We start from the raw sequence: 20,176 nt of genomic DNA, 5'->3' as shown, positions 1-20,176 counted from the left end.
ACTGTAGGTAATAGCTGGGCCAGGGCAGGGTCTTGGTTCAGCAGTTGCAGGTCATGTTTATGGCCTATGGAGAAAAGAGGTCAACCAAATTGAGATATTTAGGTCAGTCTTTATTTCAAATATTGCACCCTGTTATCAGAACAAATCTACTCATTTTGTCACAGAAAATACCGTTCTTGTTATCATGGCATCAAAATGAGGAACAGCAGACCTTAGAAAAACACATTTCCTATTTTCTGCAAAATGCCAACATTGTCCATTCAGAATGTCCTCCAATCTCTTTTAAAGACTTTGATCTAAAGCTTGTAAATGCCACAGACATTTTTCTTGGATGTTATTTTTAGAACCTACAGGAATTTTTCGTCTTCATTCTCTGCAAAACACCAACATGCAGTGTCTTTTTTCACAGGCCATTTAGCTTCTTCAAAAAACTGAGCAATTTTTTCTCTTCTGGAGGACTCAGCTCTGGCTCGTGGAAAACTCTGTTGCACTTCCTCATCCCCACAGAGGACACTGGCCTGAACCTGGGCCCTGTCTCTGGCTCTGTAATTCTTGCTCATTCCCCCCCCCATGGGAGAAGTGGCTGATATTGCTGGTCTTGGTCTGACCACCACTGAGCCACCTTACTGGTGTCCAAGGCCACTGCTCCACACAGCACTTCTCTTCCTCCTCTCCACCTCTAATAAGCCCAAAGGCACAGGACCGGTGTGGTATTGTGAAACATATAATTGGTCTTTGTCCCTGATTCTGGTACAGAGCTCCTAAAATCCTTGGCATCTCCTAAGTTCTCCGAAGTAAAGAACCGGTGTATTTTGGCATGTTAATGAGCTGAATTTTGGACGCTACCTCAAGATGGGAGCTGGTTACCATAAGAACCAACCATGTGATTACAGGGTTGGAACTTTTAGTCCCACCCTCTGACTTCTAGAGGTGTAGATGGGAGAGGGGCTGGAGATCGACTTTAATCAATGGCCAATGATTTCATCAGTGACACCTATATAATGAAGCCTCCATAAAACCCCATAAGTATGGAGTTCAAAGAGTCGTAGGTTGGGGAAGAACCAGAACACTTCCACCGGCCACTGTGCTAGGCCCGAACTTCATGCAGACAGAAGTTCCTTTGTTTGGGATCTCACCCTACATACATATCACTTTATCTGGTTGTCAACTCATATCCTTTGATGCCCTTTATAATAAACCAGTAATCTGGTGAGTAAACTGGTTTCCTTTTCACTCTAGCAGATTATTTGAACCCAAGGAGGGAGTCATGGGAACCTCTGATTTATAGCCAGTTGGTCAGAAATACGATAATAACCTGGACTTCCTACTGGCATCTGAAGTGGGGGGCATTTTTGTAGGATTCAGCCCTTAAGCTATGAAATGTAATGCCATCTCCAGATATACAGTGTCCAAAATTAGTTGAATTGCAGGACACCCAGCTGGTATCCAAGAATTGTTTGGTAAGCAGGAAAAAAAACCTACAAGTAGGAATTGGAGTCCTGAACTGTAGCCAGTCTCACAACTCCTCTGCTGTTCCATTGTGTCTGGTGGTTACTGAGTGGCCAAGTAAGAAGAAGCCTTCAGGACAGAGCCAGGTCCCAAAGTATAGATCAGGCAGAAAGTCAGTGAGTTCTTCTTGTCTATCAATTCTCTGTGTAAAGCCTCCTCTTTTCAGAACCCTACAGAAGAAGAGGGCTCCCTAACCTCCAACACTACAAACAATAGTATGGAATAAATGAAAGTTTTAGTTGCCTAAATCCTTACCTCTTTTCTTATTCCCCAACTGTTATTCATAACAAAATAATGCAGACTTTAAACAGACAGGGTACTATTGTTGACTATCAAGTCAACCCCATCAAATCTGTCTTCTGTCTTCTGTGTGTTCTTTTACTTGCTCTTACAAAGAATCATTAGTTAATTAATGTCACAGTAGATATTAATTTATCTAAGGACTATATCCATATGCTTACTTGTCCCCTAAGCATATGGAATCATTTATTAGTTTTGAGAGATGTGGTACATATTTCTGTGGTGATAAATTGGAATATATTCAGGCAATTCATTTCCCATCCTGTTTTCGTCAGGTAAGACTGATATATGAAAGCAATCAACCTTTTATCCCTATTTCAGAGCAGCATTTTATATCACTCATAGGTGAACTAAAATATCCCCAAATAATATTGTAATTGCAGACAAAGAAACCCTCTTAGTTCGTATTTCCTGTGCACAAATGTATGAGTGTGTGTGCTTATGCACGCACACACACACACACACACACACCACACACTGCAGGCACTCGTGATGGAACACATGTGAATACTACTGCTGACACCAGAAACTCCAATTACCCCAGAATTTGAGTGCTGACTGGGTCCTGATTTATTTTAAGCACATTAGGTAATATAATGAGTAAAACAAATACTTGCGGATCAGATTTAAATGAAAAAATGTAAAGGAATTCAGGTGTAAGTCTGATTTCCATGGTTATTTCTTCAATTGTGGTAAAGTCTTGGCTGCTACAAGCATCAATTAATGATCTAGATTTCCAACAATAATAAGGAGACCTGCTCAGAATGGATTTACAGAAAATGTGGTCAGTCTGATCCAAAGCTACCAAATTGGCACATTTACTAGAAGTAAATGGAGTAGATTATACTTCAAAAGACAATGATGGCAAAAGAATATGGTGTATAGAAAATTATTGTCCTGGGGGGTTTAGGAAAGAAAAATAACTTTATTGGCTATTACTTGCCCAACTGGTTATAATAAGCCACATGTCCATTGTGTCTAACTGATTAAAAATATATCTTCATAAACATCGTCTCATAAAATTTCACAACAGTCCTGTGAAGCTGATATGCTTGTTTTAATAGAGGAAGGAGTGGAAGCTCTGACACTTAAACAACTTCCCTAATGTCACATAGAAATGGTTCAGACAAATGACCATACAAATGACTATACAAAATACATAAATAAAAAGAACCATGCATTAGAAATAGCCAGAGTGGGGCACGTTTCTTTGTGACCCAAGTAGACAACCTCATTTACTGGCAGCATTTTCCTTATTGGTGGTGACCAACTGGTGGTGTGTGGGATATGGCAGATGATGAGGTCACACGGGGTTCTATGGATGAGACACTCCTGGATAACAAATTTTGACATGTACTTCCTCGTAGCCCACTGATGATAAATACATCTGTAGCCAGTTCTGAGACACACATAATACTTCCCTCCTCAGGATTCTAGGGTCTCAAGGATATGATTTCAACAAAGCCAAACAAACATATATAAATTACTGATACTGTTAAATTCTGTATCTTGTCCTTTCCTCACTTCTCCATTTCTAGACAACATATTTCTAGGCATGGGAACAAGATTAATTTCAAAAACCATCTAAACCATATTTTACAGTTAAAAAGTGTAATTTTGAATTTGAATAGAAGAATCCAATATATCAGTGGTTCTCAGAACACCAAGTCATTCAAAGACCTAATAGCCACTTTTCCTCAGAATCCCAGCACTTCTAAGGTGGACTTTTAGAACCACACGTGTTCAAGTTGGAAGGAAAAATAGTCCCTCCCCTCCAAATCTCTGATTTCCCCAACAAAGAAGTCTCAATGACAAGGAGTGGCATTTCATGGTCACGCAATGAATTAAAGTCGAGGCAGAACTTAAAAACAAAAGTCTCCTGACCCCTGACTAGTGTTTCTCTGCTATGCTTTCATAGATTGAGCAAAAATTCTTAAGATTTGTCAACTCTAAATTACATGGATGTTTTCTCATTCATGTGAACATGAACCAAAAACTATCTTTTCACCTCTTACTTCTGTACTTTCTCAGGAGAAAATTAACTGGTCAAATGAAAGGCAAGGAGGGAGCTATATACATATCTTCCCAGCTCTATTTCTTGCATTAAATTATTGTATTATCTTGAGATCAAGTCCCTTTAAATCTGATTCTAGCACTAGAATCTTGGAGCACTTGAGACATTAGGATATGAAGTGCCCAATTATCCCTTATAAGATATTGGGGACCAAATAAAAATGGTGAGTGGTAAGGGCATCAGTCTAAGCAGGGAGTGACCAGGGGTGAGGTAATCTAATTTTAAAAGTTTGCATGAAGACACATGACTACTAATGATATGGTAAGATGAGAATAATGTACTAAAAAAAATGAAACTAGGGATTTCACTAATTTTATCTCAAGAAGTTGAGAGAGTGTAGGGGTGTGGCTAACATTTGTGATAGTCCTTGAAATATGAGTATTTGTGAGGAGATGGACAATAACAGAGGGAACACCACCAACAAAAGCAGAAAATGACATCACGGTGGGAAAGAGTGATTAGCCTGTCATGTCTAATAAATTAAGTCCTGTTGCAGAAAGAGTGAAAGGAGGTAGTAAAAGTTCAGGGCTAGGCCAGATTAGGATGCATTGTAAATACCAAGCTAAGAAATAATGAAGGTTATATAGTCAGGTCTGTGTTTCTAAACTAATGAATGCATGGTGTAATGAGTAGCACAGAATTTACAGAAACAACATCCGCTTGGCTTATGGGCAAAAGCGAGGTTAATTCTAATTCAGTATCTAATTCTTGGCAGAAACTTAAGTCCAAGATGCAATGAAAAACTGTTCCTATTGCTAGTAATAACATTCTAACTTGGTCAGCTCTCAATGCTAAAAGTAGAGGGCAGGTCACTGAGGTTCAGATTGATGAAAAGTAAACATTGGCCTTTTCTGGGGTACTTCCCAGTAGCATTGGACCATAGGTTCCCATGGCTCCCACCCAGTCACTAGAAGTCCCTCAGGCACTTGGAAGGCTCACATCTAGAATAAACTCTAAATTCTCTAAGCACCACAGAAGACCTTGGAGTTTTTCAAGAAGATCTGAAAGTGAATGAACTGACTTGACTTAATTTTCCACTGTTGTAGGAGGCTTGCCACCTCTCTCAAGACCCACATAGACCCTCAGTGACAATGCCAACACCCCAATTAGCTGGGAACTGAGTCATTTGAGCAGAACAAGTATTTGCTGCTCTGAAATTATTGAGCTATGATGACCTTACTTGTGATTCTCCATTTTGTGACAAAGAGGCATATGTATGACTCACTGAGATCAAAGTCAAAGACTCAACTTCATATAATTTTGTTCTTACCTTTTGTATCTGAACCTTTAACTACACAACAGAATTCACTTTTATCGTTTGTATGTCAAAATATAAGCCTACGAGATTGATAATTCTGACTGAATTAGAATTCAGGTCAAACATTTACACTGGTTTTTTTTGACTAAAGTTTTTTTTTTTTTAACTAAAGTTTTATTTGACTAAAGTGTTCAGTTTAATAAACAAAATAAATGTTTTGATTGAATAGGATCAACCTTTGTCTTTAATGTTTAATGTTTGGCTAATTCAGTTATCTCTTGTAGATATTCTTCAATGACTCTGAAAAAGAACAGAGTTTAATTTTAGTTGCCTCTCGTTTTTGTGATAGGATTGAAATTTCCTGTGTCGTTTTTTGTTTTTTTTTTTTTTTCTTGAAAATATAGATGTCCCTGTTCTCATGGCTTCAGCTGTTAATACTTATTTTCCTACTAGGAAGTGTATTATGATACCCCTAGGGATCTCTCACATTTAGCCTGAGATGACCTCATGAATCACTGGGAACTAATTTGTAACTATACAATACAAATACATCTAGTTCAGACTTAAAAACTTTTTGCCTTATAAGGTCAGACATGAACTGGGTTTGATATAGAAATTACAAAATGGCTATAGAAATGATATTTCCACTTTCAGGTATTAACATCACTAATGAAATTAATATTAATTCAAGAAATATATTAGTATTGGGGCACCTGGGTGGCTCAGTGGATTAAGCTGTTGCCTTTGGTTCAGGTCATGATCTCAGTGTCCTGGGATCGAGCCCTGCATCAGGCTCTCTGCTCAGCAGGGAGGCTGCTTCCCCTTCTCTCTCTGCCTGTCTGCCTACTTGTGATCTCTCGCTCTCTCTGTCAAATAAATAAATAAAAAATCTTTAAAAAAAAAGAAATATATTAGTAAGTATATTTCTATAGACATCCACAGCGCATTTTTGTTTGGATAAATCAATCACTGCAGTATAAATGTGTGTATTTATTTAAATTAACTTTGTTTCCATGAAACCTGTAAAGGATTATGCACATTTTCTCATTTTGAAGCTCTCAAAAAAATAATCTTTTCTGGATGAGTTGCAATTATGCATATCCTGAATTACATTTAATTGCAACATGGCAGTAGATGATAGGGAAACACCCAGCACAAGTGAATCAAAGTTTCCACGGGAGACTTCCATGTTTGCCTTTGGTTTGAAAATTCGGAAATTCGGGACCGTTCAGACAAGGTCTTTCAGATCCTTCCAGTATTTGTCTTTGGACAAAATTTAGCACATTTCCATGCATACTGGTCTGTGGGAAATAAAGTAGTGTGTTCTCCCATCAGACCACAGGGCAGCTCTCCAGCTGTCACAGTGTGGCATGTCTGACAATCATTGTCTGCCTGAAGTGCCAACTCATGTCTGCTATATCTCCAATCCATCTCAGTGTAAATGGATGTTTGCAAGGCCTTGAGACCATACGAGCCACCTCAGGTGGAATAATAATTGTTCTTGTAGCAGCAGCTAGGCTATTACATGGACATATTGGGTTGGCGAAAAAAGTGAAATCAATTTTAAAAAGAGTGTGTAGCATTAGATAAAGCCCAAGTCCCCATGGTCTTATATGATGGTTTAGTTTGTTTTTCAAAAGTGAGGTGCCCAGAGGTATTGGTGCTCTATTTTAAGCAGACTGAGAGTTTAATAGGAAGGTGCTGACAAGCAGCTGAAAGGTCATCAGTAGACAGTGCTGCGCGTCTAACTGAATTGAACGTTTGCACCAATGCAACGGCATCTGGTGTAAATAGGTTTATTGTTTCAGAGGATTCCAGGACAGAATGCCAGCTCGGTTCTCCCAAGGTGATACATCTATTGTAATCGGGAGCCTGATAGTTATCTAAATCAATCTCTATAGATAGATAGATAGATAGACAGATATCTAGAGAGAGAGAGAGAGCACATTAACGTAGCACTCACCCTTGGAATCAGGCCCTAAACTGAGAACACAGAGATCAAATTGGAAGAAAGGAGAGATGATGATTCTCTGAAGCAACACTGTGGTGGTGGTCAGCAGCTATGGGAGTTGAGGCTTATAAATAAAACATGAAATGTATGATCTAGTTTGTTTCTGAATATATTCCTGGGGGTCAGTGAAACAAATAGGCCCAGCATATAGAGGAAGATTAAAAAGTCCAAGGAGAGTCTCCTCTAGGATTATCAATGGAAGTTGCATGGAAAACTTATCTCTATTACATAAAAAGAAACTGAACCAGGGGAAATGAAACAAACAAAAAATGAATGGTGGAATTTCATTTCTTAATTGGTCTTTCTGCTTTGATTGTCTCTCTGCTCCAATTTGTCCTCCTTAATATTCCCAAAGTTAAGTCCCTGAAACAGAGCTGAACGCATTACTATCTTATATAAAAATGTTCAGTAACTCCCCATGGCCTATGAAATTCTGTAATTTGGGATTTATGACACCCCACTACTTGTCTCCAATCTATTGTGCCAACCTCATCTCCCACTTTGCCCCAGTAAAACCAGTCTTTCCAACTCTCCCCTATATAGCTGCAACTTCCTGTTCAAATCACTCCCCATTCAAAAATCCCCTCTGCTCCTGCTCCAGATGGAGATGTTTAAAAAGGCAGAGAATATGTCCGAATGCTGGACAATGTCTATGAGCCTTATTGGGTGCAAAGCACTGTGCTAAAAGATACACTTTCTTTGTTTTATTTAATATTGACAGCAACCCTATGGGGTAGCCTATTTTATACACAGGAAAAGTGCAGTAGAGAGAATGTATTAACTCACCCCAAGGTCACACAGTTAGTAAATGATGGCACTCAAGTCAGACTATCTTAATTCAAGAGCCTGTGTTCGGAATCTCTTCAATCAACTGGATTTCATCCATTCTTGTAACCAGCTCTCCACCAAGAGGCACAATTTTTAGGCACAATGGATCAAATAAGGGTCAATAAAATGTGGTTAAACCAAAGCCTCACTAGGTAAATAAAGAGCAGAATAAATGGTTTTAAAGAGAGAGAGAAACACATAACCAAGAAACAGAATGAAATATTGACTTCAGAGGCAAAGAATGTAATTAAAAAAAAAAAAAAAGGACTACAGTCTCATCAGCAGATCCAAATTGTTGTATAGTGGCTACTGTCCTATGGGTTAGGAAAGACATCGGAAGGAGGGAATGATTTCCATACTGAACTAAAGTCTAACCACACTGGCTTGGGAAGAAGCCGGGAGGGTGGTGGTGAGGCTTCACACTTACCTGAGGGGGAAGATGAAGTTCTAGTTCAAGGTTTCAACTATTTACTGAACCTACATCCTATGAGATCCTGAGTGAACGCAATAGATCTCAGAGTAGCCAATGAGGACTTACAATGTAAAATAAAATCAAAGCAGACAGGTTGAGTGTGACCAGAAAGCTAGAAAAACATGGTATGAGCTGCCTGGGTGGCTCAGTCAGTTAGGCTTCTGCCTTCGGCTCAGGTTGTGATCCCGGAGTCCTGAGATAGAGCCCTGCATCGGGCTCCCCCCTCAGCCGGTATACTGCTTCTCCCTCTGCCCTCTCCCTGCTCCTGCTTTCTCTGTCTCTCTTGCAAGTAAATAAATAAAAATTTTTAAAAATATAAATTTAAATTTAAAGAATCATGGTGATACCAAGACAAAAAGTCCACGTAAAAATACAAGGTAGGTGACATGTGCCCTCTGAGTTGAGAACGAGAACCTGAGTACTGGCTGGGGAGGAAGGGTTGGCTCCTGAAAGGGTACGAGCATCAAGCTGAGCAGAATGCATAGAGTTTGAGTAAGGAGAGAAAAGTGAGAGGAATTTCTCTATTAAATGTTAGAGAACATGAGCCAGGATTGCATAGGGATAGATCTGTCACAATATTTCCTAAATGGTATGCCAGAGAACATGAATCCAACCCGATGTCTTATGGGGGGGGAAGTGAGTGCTTAAATAAGTCTTGGATAGGCTGAACCATGCCTCTTCTACACACTCATGGCCCTCGTGTGGAAGGCTCTGAGAAGCCGCAGTAGTAACAGAATGAGTATTCATGTTAATAGTAGTGGCAGCAGCAACTTAAATTGACAGAGTTCCTCCTGTGTGCCAGCTACTATGCAGAAACCTTTTTCCATGACTTTCTACGTGCAAAGTTCCTTATGGGACAGGTGTATTACTACTCCCATTTGACAGCAGAAAACTAAGACTTGGCTGGTAGACTAATCACCCAATGTCATGAAGATACAAAATGGCAGGTTTGGGATCCTAAAGAAAGCATTCTGACCTCCCGGTACACACTCTTAAATGCTACGCTATTACTGTATCCCACAGAACACTCCTATTTAACTGTGTGTGTGTGTGTGTGTGTGTGTGTGTGTGTGTGTGTGTGTGTAAACCTCTTGAACCACAACACATCCAGCTTGTTTCTCCTCATTTCCTGTCATTTCTCTCTGATCTAATAAGTGTTCTGTTCCATCAGCTTTCTGCATGAAAACTGTGCAGCAAGGGGGTCCTATCCGGCTGCTGTGTTTGCCTGAAACTTTGGTCCTGGTTCCCTTCCTAGCTGAAAACCTGCTGTCCCGATTTACTTAGTAAGCAACATCCCACAAATTAGAGAAACATGCTTGAGAAGGACCTGATTTCTATTCATACAGTAGATTAGCAAAGAGGAAATATTGTCTTCTCCTTCTCTACAGGCCCCTTCCCACCAACTTTCACACCCTCTGAGGGAAGCAACAACCAAAACAGACATCGATTGGTTCAAGTGTTACAATCCTACTTAATCTTCCTTCCAGAAAGCTTCTGGACTCAGCTAAGAAAATGTCTACGGCCTTGTCTTACCCATTTTGGAGGTAGGTATGTTATATTTCACTATCACACCATTTATAAGCTATATTACATAGTATAAAAATACCACTCTGTGCCGACCATGGGAGTAGGTATGCTTTCAAAAGTACTCCCAGGAAAAAGCTTACTCTTAGGCAATCTGACACCATGCTGATAATGTTGGGGGCTTGCAGAATGAAGACCCAGGAATCTCGAGGAGGATGAAAATCATGCTTAGAAATGAGATCAACACCATCCCATGGAGTATGCACTTGGCGCTTGCATTGCACAACTGAAGCTAACAGTAATTCAGAAAAGGGTTGCGGTTTTGTTGTTATCGTCGTGGTTGTTTTGTTTGTTTTTTTCTTTCCAGGAGAGGCTGGAAATTTCAGGCAGGACAAAGGAAGAGAGCCACTTTCTGTAATAGCTTTGCCTGTGGTTCTGCCAGGTAATTCCTGAGGAAAAAATGCAGTGGCAGACACCACAAGATGCATGTCTTCCGGGAGGCCACTGAGGAGGGGACACTGTTCGGGATGCAGTTAGAGAGGAGAAAACCCAGGGTTTCCCCAGCCCTTTGGACCTGCCCCCAAATTTGTCTTCCCCTTACCCCTCTCTGGTGTGCTCCTTCAGCAGTCACGGGATGCTTTCTGCCAGTCCCTGAATCTTGGTCTATTTGGGTAATTTGAGAAACAAACACCCCAATCAGCTTCATAATTGATTCCCAGTTGATGGAAGGTGACGCCTTTCTGCATTTGCCCAACGCGTCGCTAAAACATCAAGCAGTGTGTTTTCTCCCGGCCTGCCACAGGAATGATTACACTGGTGAGCCCTCTGAGTTCCTCTTACCTGTTGGCAGCTGGTTTTCTTAAACAAGTTAGTACCTGCTGAGGTGGGTTGGATTTTATCTGATCCACCCGAGCTGATGTGTTTAAAAACACACAAAACAGCCCCACGCTTTGATTATCTGTAAACCACCACCATGTAGCTAAAGAGGGGCTCCGTGAGTAGATAAAGGAAGGAATTGCAGCTCTGTGCAGGGAGCATGAAATACGACTTGCTAAGTTGCAGTCTGTTTTTCCCAGGCAAGACACACGGTGTAATTTTTCCCTTTTGATTACATGATGTCAGCACATACTCCATTGCTCCGGTATAAACTGACACTTGACAGGCCTATTTTAATGTATTTCAAGCCTGCACCAGCACAGCTATTGTTTCCAAGCTTCTAAGAGCAGTCCCAGAGTGGGAGTGAGCTGGTTTGATCACCAGGCTGGAAAGCTTGGAAGAAGCCAAAGAGTTGTTCCCTCTGCAGAAGCCTTCATCAAAAGCCTGCACTTAATTGCTGTTAGAAATGTCCCACCTCTGGGGGAAGGAACCAGGGTTCTTAATGATTTCAAAAAAGAAATACGTGTTTCATCACTGGGGATCCAGAGCATAACGGACACACGCTGGTCTCAAAAGATCACATTTCCAAATATGAAATTGATAGAGATGCATCTGTGACAAGGAGACCTGCATTCCTGCCCAAGGGTTTGAGGGAGCTTCTGAGAAATGTAAGCATCTTAACGCTGTTGGATCTTAGCTAACTTTTTTGTTACTATTGATAAGTAATGTGAGTGTGTGTGTGTGTGTGTGTGTGTGTGTGTCTGTGTGAGAGAGAGAGAGAGCCAGAGAGAGAGAGAAATAGTGGAAGGCGGTGGACATTAGCCAAGAAGAAAAGGCACAGCAACTGTGGAAAAACAGGATTTCTTTACTAAAGAGCCCTATGCTGAGTTAGAATCTTTTCTCTCTCCTTAGCAAAACTTCCCTTTCTTCCCCTGCAACCCCAGTCCGGTGAGGCCCAGGACAAATTACAATTACTCTGAGATCTGCTCTGTTTGGAAATTCATGATATTGACCCTTGAGCATCGGAATGAGTATGCCCTAGAACATGTCCCTATAAGAAAGTGAATGCAAACACTTTATGGTTATTTACTACTCTAAAACTGCAAAATCATTTCTCATGAAGGTGCTGTCTTTCCAGGATGGGACTTTGGAGAGTCCATGTTTCCATTCCAGTGACCAGCTGTCCAAGCACAAGGGAGGGCACAACCCTCCACAGTCGAAGTGTGTCTGGGTCATCTTCCCAAAGAGGTGGAAGGTCATTTTGGATGGCTGACAGCTTGCCCATGCAACCACTTAAAGACACCACGCCACCTGCAGAAACTCAGGTAGGCCGCAGCCCCTAAGCTTTCTTCGGATGGAGTGGGTGAACAGAGCGCCAGCTTCAGGGTGAGGCACATCCAAGCTTAACTCCATGTTCCCATGCTGACTCTGTCACCGCATACAAATTGAGATTGAAAATACTCCTAGGAGAGCATGCTATCCTATGTCTGAATCGCACAACTGTCCCCACCTAGGGAAAGCACACCTAGGAGTTTCCAGGTTTACATAACAGAGGTCACCTTATCAGTGGAGGCTCAGGATGGGACAATGCCTGAGAATTCCTGTGAACAACCTCAGTCATCAGCTGACAGCAATCTCTTCACTTCTACTCACTCAGTCAGGTTCTAGGAAAGACCTCACTACCTCCCTCCGAAAGGCAGCTTGACCAGCGCAGCTGGCAGCCATTTTATGAATTATCAGGGCCATGCACGAGAACCCACATTCCTTCCTTCCCCCCTGTAACATTAGCACACACAGAGGCGTATTTGCCATGAAGTCAATAAAACTTAAGCTTCATTGCAATGTCCTTTCATTGCAATGTCCCATTCCGATGCCTTATACCCGAGTTAGAATTTATTATATTTATATTATTTTCCTTAAATACGGGTCTGTTCCTGGACTCGCCATAGCAATAGTGTCTTCATTATTTTATAGCTAAAGAAATAAAAGACCTTAAATACAGTGGGGGATGTGACCTGAGCTTCTGAGCTCCAGCCCCAAGGTCCTACTTAAGACATACACCTTCTCCGGACACCATCCCCACCATGGCCAATCTGTCTCCTCTGCCTCCTCATCGCCCCCCCTCCAAGCTCCAAGCTGGACTCTACGGAAGAACTGGGAATAAGCAAGCTGGGGATTCTGAAACCCCACATCTTACCAATAACCACAACTAAGAAGCTCATATTTTTGTCAGTATAAGTGGTAGATCATTTTCATTAAAGTATAAATATGAAATTTTGCCCCAGACTAAAAGCAAATCCTGATAATTACACAGTTGCAAATTATGGTGTTAACAAAAAAGATCTAAATTATCCCCTTCCAGCATTTAATGAATTCAGCCACTTAATGAATTCCCAAAATGCACTGCCTTTCCCCATTCCACTTTCCCCTTGCAACAGTGAAATTGTGTAGCTGTTGGAAAGAAGAGTGATTCCCCTGCCATCCTTACAGGATACTACTTACTTGCCAAAGAGGAAAACTGAAAAGGGAGAGACACAGAGGCAGAGAGAGAGGCTGAATTGTCTTTGATCAGTGGGAATTAGCTGCAAATGCTCGATAAAAATAAAAGCTGGATTTGACTCAGTATGTTTAGGACTTCAATGATGCAATCACCCAAATTTAGAATTTATAAGGTTACTTTGTTCAGCTCCTTCAGCTCAGTTCCCATGTAAATGTTTGCTCTCGGGGCAAAAAAACATGAAGCATCTGGATGGAATCTATTCTAGCTTCAGGAAGACAAAATGCCAGTCCTGTAGAAAAACTGTCCATCTTTAAATTAAATTCAAATCCAAGAGACTTTCACCCTAACCAAAGTCTGTTTCTCTACATCTTTATAAACTGCATGATTTAAGTCATCTGCGTGCTGGGTTCCCCCCGCCCCCTTATTCTTCACAATCTTTTGGAGTAAATGTGGTGCTTGTTAACATGAGGAATTGATAGTTTGTTGCCATTTTCCATGGTCTTAACATTTGGGAACATTTGTAATCAATAAAGGCAGACACAAGGAAACAAATTTGATAACTGTTTTTAAGGAATAAAGATAGAATATTAAAACAGGATTCACAAGAAGTGCCTTACCCCAAATCTAATAAATCTGTAGCTCAGATTTTTTGACTGTCTGTCATGTTCAGCCAATCTCCTTCTGCATATTTAGGAAAGATTCTTCTCACTCCTGCTTGCCCACATGACACACATAACACTGTACTATCCAGGTACTGGTGACAAATTAGTTCACTAATTTCCATTAATTCCGTTTGGCACTTAGAAATGACAGCCAGCCAGTCCTCGGCAAAATCGGAACACAGTCAGAGCCTGGTCTGTGTGCCACCATCTTTCTTTTCTCTGTGCCAGTTGAGTTGCATTTCTTCACTAGTAGAAGTGCTCAATCTTTTGCCATAGGGTTACACAGGATGACCCATCAGAGCTGTAGAATCTGCTGCATGGAGAGTAGCTCCTGTCTCAGTCATGTTCTCATGCCTCCCTACTGTTCAATGTCTGACCTCAAAAAGGGCCCCTCATCTACACTCAGCTTTGCTGGTAGGACTGGTTTATCCCAGCTCTGTATCCTCATGGAAAAATCCCCACTCAGCATGTAATGATGGGTTCCAATGGAATATGGGATCCTTTCAGAGAAAGGTTTTGTTTTTCAGTTTTTCTGTAGGTGTTTTTGTTTTTTGTTTTTGTTTTGCTTTGTTTTGTTTTAAGATTTTATTTATTGGGGCTCCTGGGTGATTCAGTTAGTTAAGCTAAACTACTGTCTTCAGCTCAGTTCATGATCCCATGGTTCTGGGATCAAGCCTTGAATCAGGCTCCTTGCTCAGCGGGGAACCTGCTTCTCCCTCTCCCTCTGCCTGCCTCTCCCCCTGCTTGTGTTCTCTTTCTCTCTGTATGTCAAATAAATAAATAAAATCTTTTATTTTTTTTAAAGAGAAAGAGAGAGCATGAGCAGGGGGAGGAGCAGAGGGAGAGGGACAAGCACACTCCACAATGAGCATGGAGCCCAATGCAGGTCTCAATCCTATGACCCCAAGATCATGACCTGAGCCAAATCAAGAGGTGGACACCCAATGAACTGAGACACTCAAGCCCCCCTCAGAGAAAGTTTTTGTTTGGTTTGGTTTAGTTTGGTTTGGTTTGGTTTGGCTGCCTATCAGGGCCTCAGTAATAGTGCCATAGCCTGAAGAAGTGATTCCAAGGTGGAAATGCCAAATAGCAATAGGAAAAAAGGGTACCTTAGCAGGCCTGTGGGGCAACAAATCACTGGCACCTCTCACAGCACATTACCCAAGAGACTCCCTGTGTCTAAACTATTTAGTTATTAGGACCATAAACATGTGATCTTACTACATAGAATAGAATTTTCTGAATAGTTTTTAGGGTAGCCAGCATTCTGTAGGACCAAGAATCTTTTTTTTTTTTAAGATTTTATTTATTTATGTATTTATTTTTTGTCAGAATGAGAGAGCTCAAATAAGCTCTTGCAGAGGGAGAAGCACGTTCCCCACTGAACAAGGAGCCCGACACGGGACTGGATCCCAGGACCGTGGGATCATGACTTGAGCCAAAGGCAGACACTTAACCAACTGAGCCACCCCGGTGTCCCAGGGCCAAGGATCTTGAGTCGTAGTGTGAGAAACAACCTGAAGAGGAAGAAGATAGAAAGTTGCAGCGTGGGGCTGTCAGCACTCCACCCCAGCATCACTCTGGAAGGTCCACCTCTACCTTACTTACAGTTTGGGATATAGTCACATTTCATTTGTAAAAAAGTATCTTGAAAACAGCCACCAAGATTATCCTACTTAGCTAGGCTAATGAAATTCACAAAAAAAAAAGAAAGAAAGAAAGATAAAAGAAAAGAAAGAAAGAAAGAAGAAGAAGAAGAAAATTTATTCCGTTCTTTCTCTCTCTTCTCTCTCTGGCCAGTGCAGCCCCTCTGATTTTACCCATTTTTCATTGACTCTAGAAGTGAACCTATACTAGAGAGCTAGTCTTCTTTCTCAAAGCTAAGAGGGGCAGAGTTTGGAAACTTAATATGCAAGGCATTCTTGTTCTCCTGAAATCTCCAAGGACTGTGGTTCCAGCTGTAGATGTATTTAAAAATTGGACACACAGACCAATTGGACACACAGACCAATTAGAATATCAAATATTAACATTCAACCATGATAGACATGGGATAATTCTGATCATGCAGGATATATGCTAACCTCAAGAAGGCAGAAGTATCATTTTAAAATCAACTTTTAAAACTCATCCTGGTAGAGGTTCTGTGAAATTATTGTTGCATGCCAATTTTCTGTGGCATCCAGAAAAGTGAAAGCAGCTTCCACATGGTATATCTATCTAATGCTCATACAAAGTGGAGTCTACATGGCATGACCTAGATCATTGTTATTTATTCCCAGCTTACTTATACTTATATAGAAACCAAAGAAGGAAGAAGTCATTTGATAATACTGGTGCCTAACATCCCTGGGTCAGATGTCATCATTACATTTAAAGATAACCTAACTCTATGGATCTAATTAATCCATATTTAAAGAACTAGAAACTGGGGTGGGGAGGTTGCATGGCTCAGTCGGTTGAGTGGCCAACTCTTAGGTTCCACAACTCAGATCATGATCTTATGGGTGGAGAGATGGAGTCTCCTGTTGCTCTGAGCTCAGTGGAGAGTCTGCTGGAAGATTCTTTCCCTCTGCCCCTCCCCCGACCAATGCAGGCTCATTCTCTCTCAAATAAAAAATCAGTCAGAGAAAGACAAATACCATAGGATTTCACTCTTATGTGGAATTTAAGAAACAAAACATGAATGTAGGGGAAGGAAACAAAAATAAAATGAGGTGAAAATAGAAAGGGTGACAAACCATAAGAGACTCAACTCTAGGGAAAAAAAAAAAAAAAACCTGAGGGTTGCTGGAAGGAAGGGCGTAGGGGGATGAGATAAGTGGATGGTGGGCATTAAGGAGGGCATTTGAGGTAATGAGCACTGGGTGTTATATGCAACTGATGAACCACTAAATTCTACCCCTGAAACTAATCATACACTATGTGTTAACTAAATTGAATTTAAAGAATTAAAAACAGAAAATAAAATAAATAAATCTTAAAAAAAAAATAAAGGACTACGAACCCTGTTTCCTCAGTTGTGAAACTTTGAAGCACGGAGGCAGTGAATCAAGATAAAACTGTTCTAGCTGCTTCTGTGGTAGAGAGCCTTCACTCCTCTCCCATCTATGTGGTGAAACACACTCTGGAACATGTTTCTTAGCACATTCCGCCTACTCCCCATCCTTGCCTCTTTCTTTCAGAAATAGACTCTTCTAGTGGTCCCTAATGTGATGAAAATGCAGGCTTGGGTATGTGCATTATTTCCTAATATTAGACAACAATGAAGAAAATGTAGAAATGTTTTAAAGAAGCTGTAGCATCTCCAAACAGAAAATCAAATACAGCAAATTACCATTTAGCTGGCTTGCAAACAATTACAAAAACAGAAACCTAAAGAATTTTGCACGTTTTTCATTCTTTTTTTTGAGAAAGAGACAAAGGACAAGTAAACAAGCTATCATCAGGGGTGATTCAATGTCCAGAGAATGTCTCAGGCTCTACAGCAAGCCAGCTCCATTTTCTGAGTCATCTGGGTTCTCTATTATTCTGAGATGAGTCTGTGTTCAGATTCCTGGACCTCAGGTTCCTCTAGAGCTCAGATTCCACGAGCTTAGATGCAGAACAATTTTGGTGTTCATTTTTTTAAGTCTTTGAAATCTGGAAGTCCACATAGGGAAGCAAAGGTGACTATAATCTTCCTATATGTATATGTTGCTCTCTGTCATGGGTAACACCATCAACTGAATATCTAAGGGCTAAGTTTTGCCCTCTCCCTACAGAAGGATCTGCTGAGAGCATTGGGAGGTATGTGATGGGAACCTCACTCCTTCCTAGAACACCCAACAGCAGAGGGGTAATTACCCATAGAGAAATCCTGGTGTTTAGGGGGAGGGAACAGATGCTGACCAAGTTCCTTGGGACCACACCTTACCCATCAGAGTGCCTCCAGTTTCCGTTCTCTGGAGTTCTCTCTGGGTGGGTGGAGTTTTTTAATGGTCATTCAACTTTTATTTTCAAGAGGGATAACTGGTTTTCCATTCTTAAAAATTATATTCTTCTTTCTTTATGATAAAATGATGGGATTTTCCTGAAAGTAACCTATCACTTTAACTTTATTTGGAATTACATTTTATGTCAGTTTTTCCTTCACTTCATCCAGTTCTTCCTTTAAGTGGAAGGGATTAGTCACTCACACCCATGAAGGATAAAAGTAACTAACAGGGGTATACTTCCAAAACCTTCTTCCAAGCACATTGAAAATTTCTTTTACTAGCCATCACAGGCTGGGTTACCTGGGAAACAGACAGATTTGTATGCAATAGGGAGTGCATTCAGGAATAGCACTGGTGCAGGGTGTAGGAAGCAGGACCGGCAGAGGGAAAAGAACTGTAATCCCATTGCAAGACAGACGTCAGCCATTCCTACAAGGGGCTCTGGAAGTAGAATGACCCTTCAGAATTATTCCATCAAAGAGAAAGGTCCTGGCATTTTGATCCCTCGCATCAACCAGTCTATGAATATGAGCTGCCTTGATGGAGAGAGTGCAACCTTGAACAAAGCAACTTCCCTCAAGTAAAGAACAATTTCTGAAGAGGGACTCAGCTGTAGTCAATGAGTGACTAAACTCCCTGCAAGCAGAAGAAGGAGTCAGTCTGTCCTGAAGGGGAATCCAGGTGGCATAATACAGCATCCACTATATTCTATTCTTTGTATGTCTTTCATCTTTTATAGAGATCTTCTCCTCTCTGGAAAGGACTTTCCCAGATTGAGTTGGTGTTTTTTCCTAGGAAAACTTACAAGTGGAAGGTTAATGAGACAAACTATAGCCCCCACCACTGAGGCTGATTTTTAATTATAATTGATATTACTTTTCTCGACTTCATTTGCCATCCATTCCAGATTCCTCTTATCCTTGAGATCCTCTTATCCTTTGGTCTTGGTAACCTACCTGGCAGGGTAACCAAGACTCTCATCCTTAAAAAGACTGAGCTCCTCTTAGTCCATCTCATGCTTGGGCATTTGCCCAAGTAACATCAAAATGGGTAAATCTGTGCCAAGTAATGCCCCCAGTGGGTCATCCAGCACCAAATAAATTCTTCCCTTCCCTTAATTTATAACCGATAGTAGTGCTGCTACCTTTGGTTGATGATCAAGGTGATTTACCCCCTCCACACTGGTGACTCTTTTCACTGCCTGCCAGTCCTTTGGCACAAGGATCTCAAAGTGATTGATAGGCAGCCATAGTGTGAGGTTTAATGGGATACTCACTGTTCCCAGTGGAATTGCTCCCTGCCATGACTCAGGAATTTCAAAACCTACAGACCCTAGAGTTGTGGTCGCAACAAATTCCCCAAGGGATCACTCACGGAGTGTGGTGGTAGCGGGACCACTCTTACTTTCACCTGTTGGCACCTGGACCAAGTATTCTTTCTCTTTGGGACACAGCACTATAGAACAGTCAATGATTCAGAGTGTATATTGCAGCCTAGAGGAGAGCTCCTCTTCCCTTGCAGAGAATCATCTCTAATCTGGTACTTCTCTTGGCCATCAAAAGATTATTCCATCATTCTATTAGGTCATCGGTTTTTGGGTGGTATGGTTTATAATAGCATCAGTGGATTTCATGGTCATGTGCTTACTGCCACATCTCCTTTACTGTAGACCAGGTCACTTGGTCTGATGCAAGGTTATGCAAGATTCCATGCCACTAGATCAAGCTATCTTGCCCTCAATGGTGCTGATGGAAGTCCTGTGGGCAGAAAAGGTAAACTCATACCCAAAATACCATTCTATTTCCAGCAAAATAAATATCTACCATTTTCAGAATGGAAGAATTTAATCTAATTAAATTCCTACCAAGTAGCTGGCTGTTTTCCTCAAGGAATGATGCTTCTTCCCAAGATCTCTTGTCTCCAATCTTTCCCTTTATGGTACTGAACTAATTAGTCAAGCATTACAAGTGCTTTTCCTCACTAGCTATACCTATAATACCATAAGATCTTCATGTACTTTGATCACAGGCTGGACCTGCTGCAGTTCCCTCTCTGACTGCTATGTGTCACACCCAAAACTGGTAACTTTCCATTTTACTTGATTGATCAATCACAACACATGATAAGGAACCAATTTGGAAGTTCTTCAGACTACCAAGTATATCTATGCCAATTACGCATTCAG

Source organism: Lontra canadensis, unplaced genomic scaffold (genome assembly GCF_010015895.1).
Source record: "Lontra canadensis isolate GAN:19392208 unplaced genomic scaffold, GSC_riverotter_1.0 scaffold13, whole genome shotgun sequence".
Classification (NCBI taxonomy): Eukaryota; Metazoa; Chordata; class Mammalia; order Carnivora; family Mustelidae; genus Lontra; species Lontra canadensis.
The sequence above is the reverse complement of the archived record's forward strand: the minus strand, read 5'-3'. Positions refer to the sequence as shown.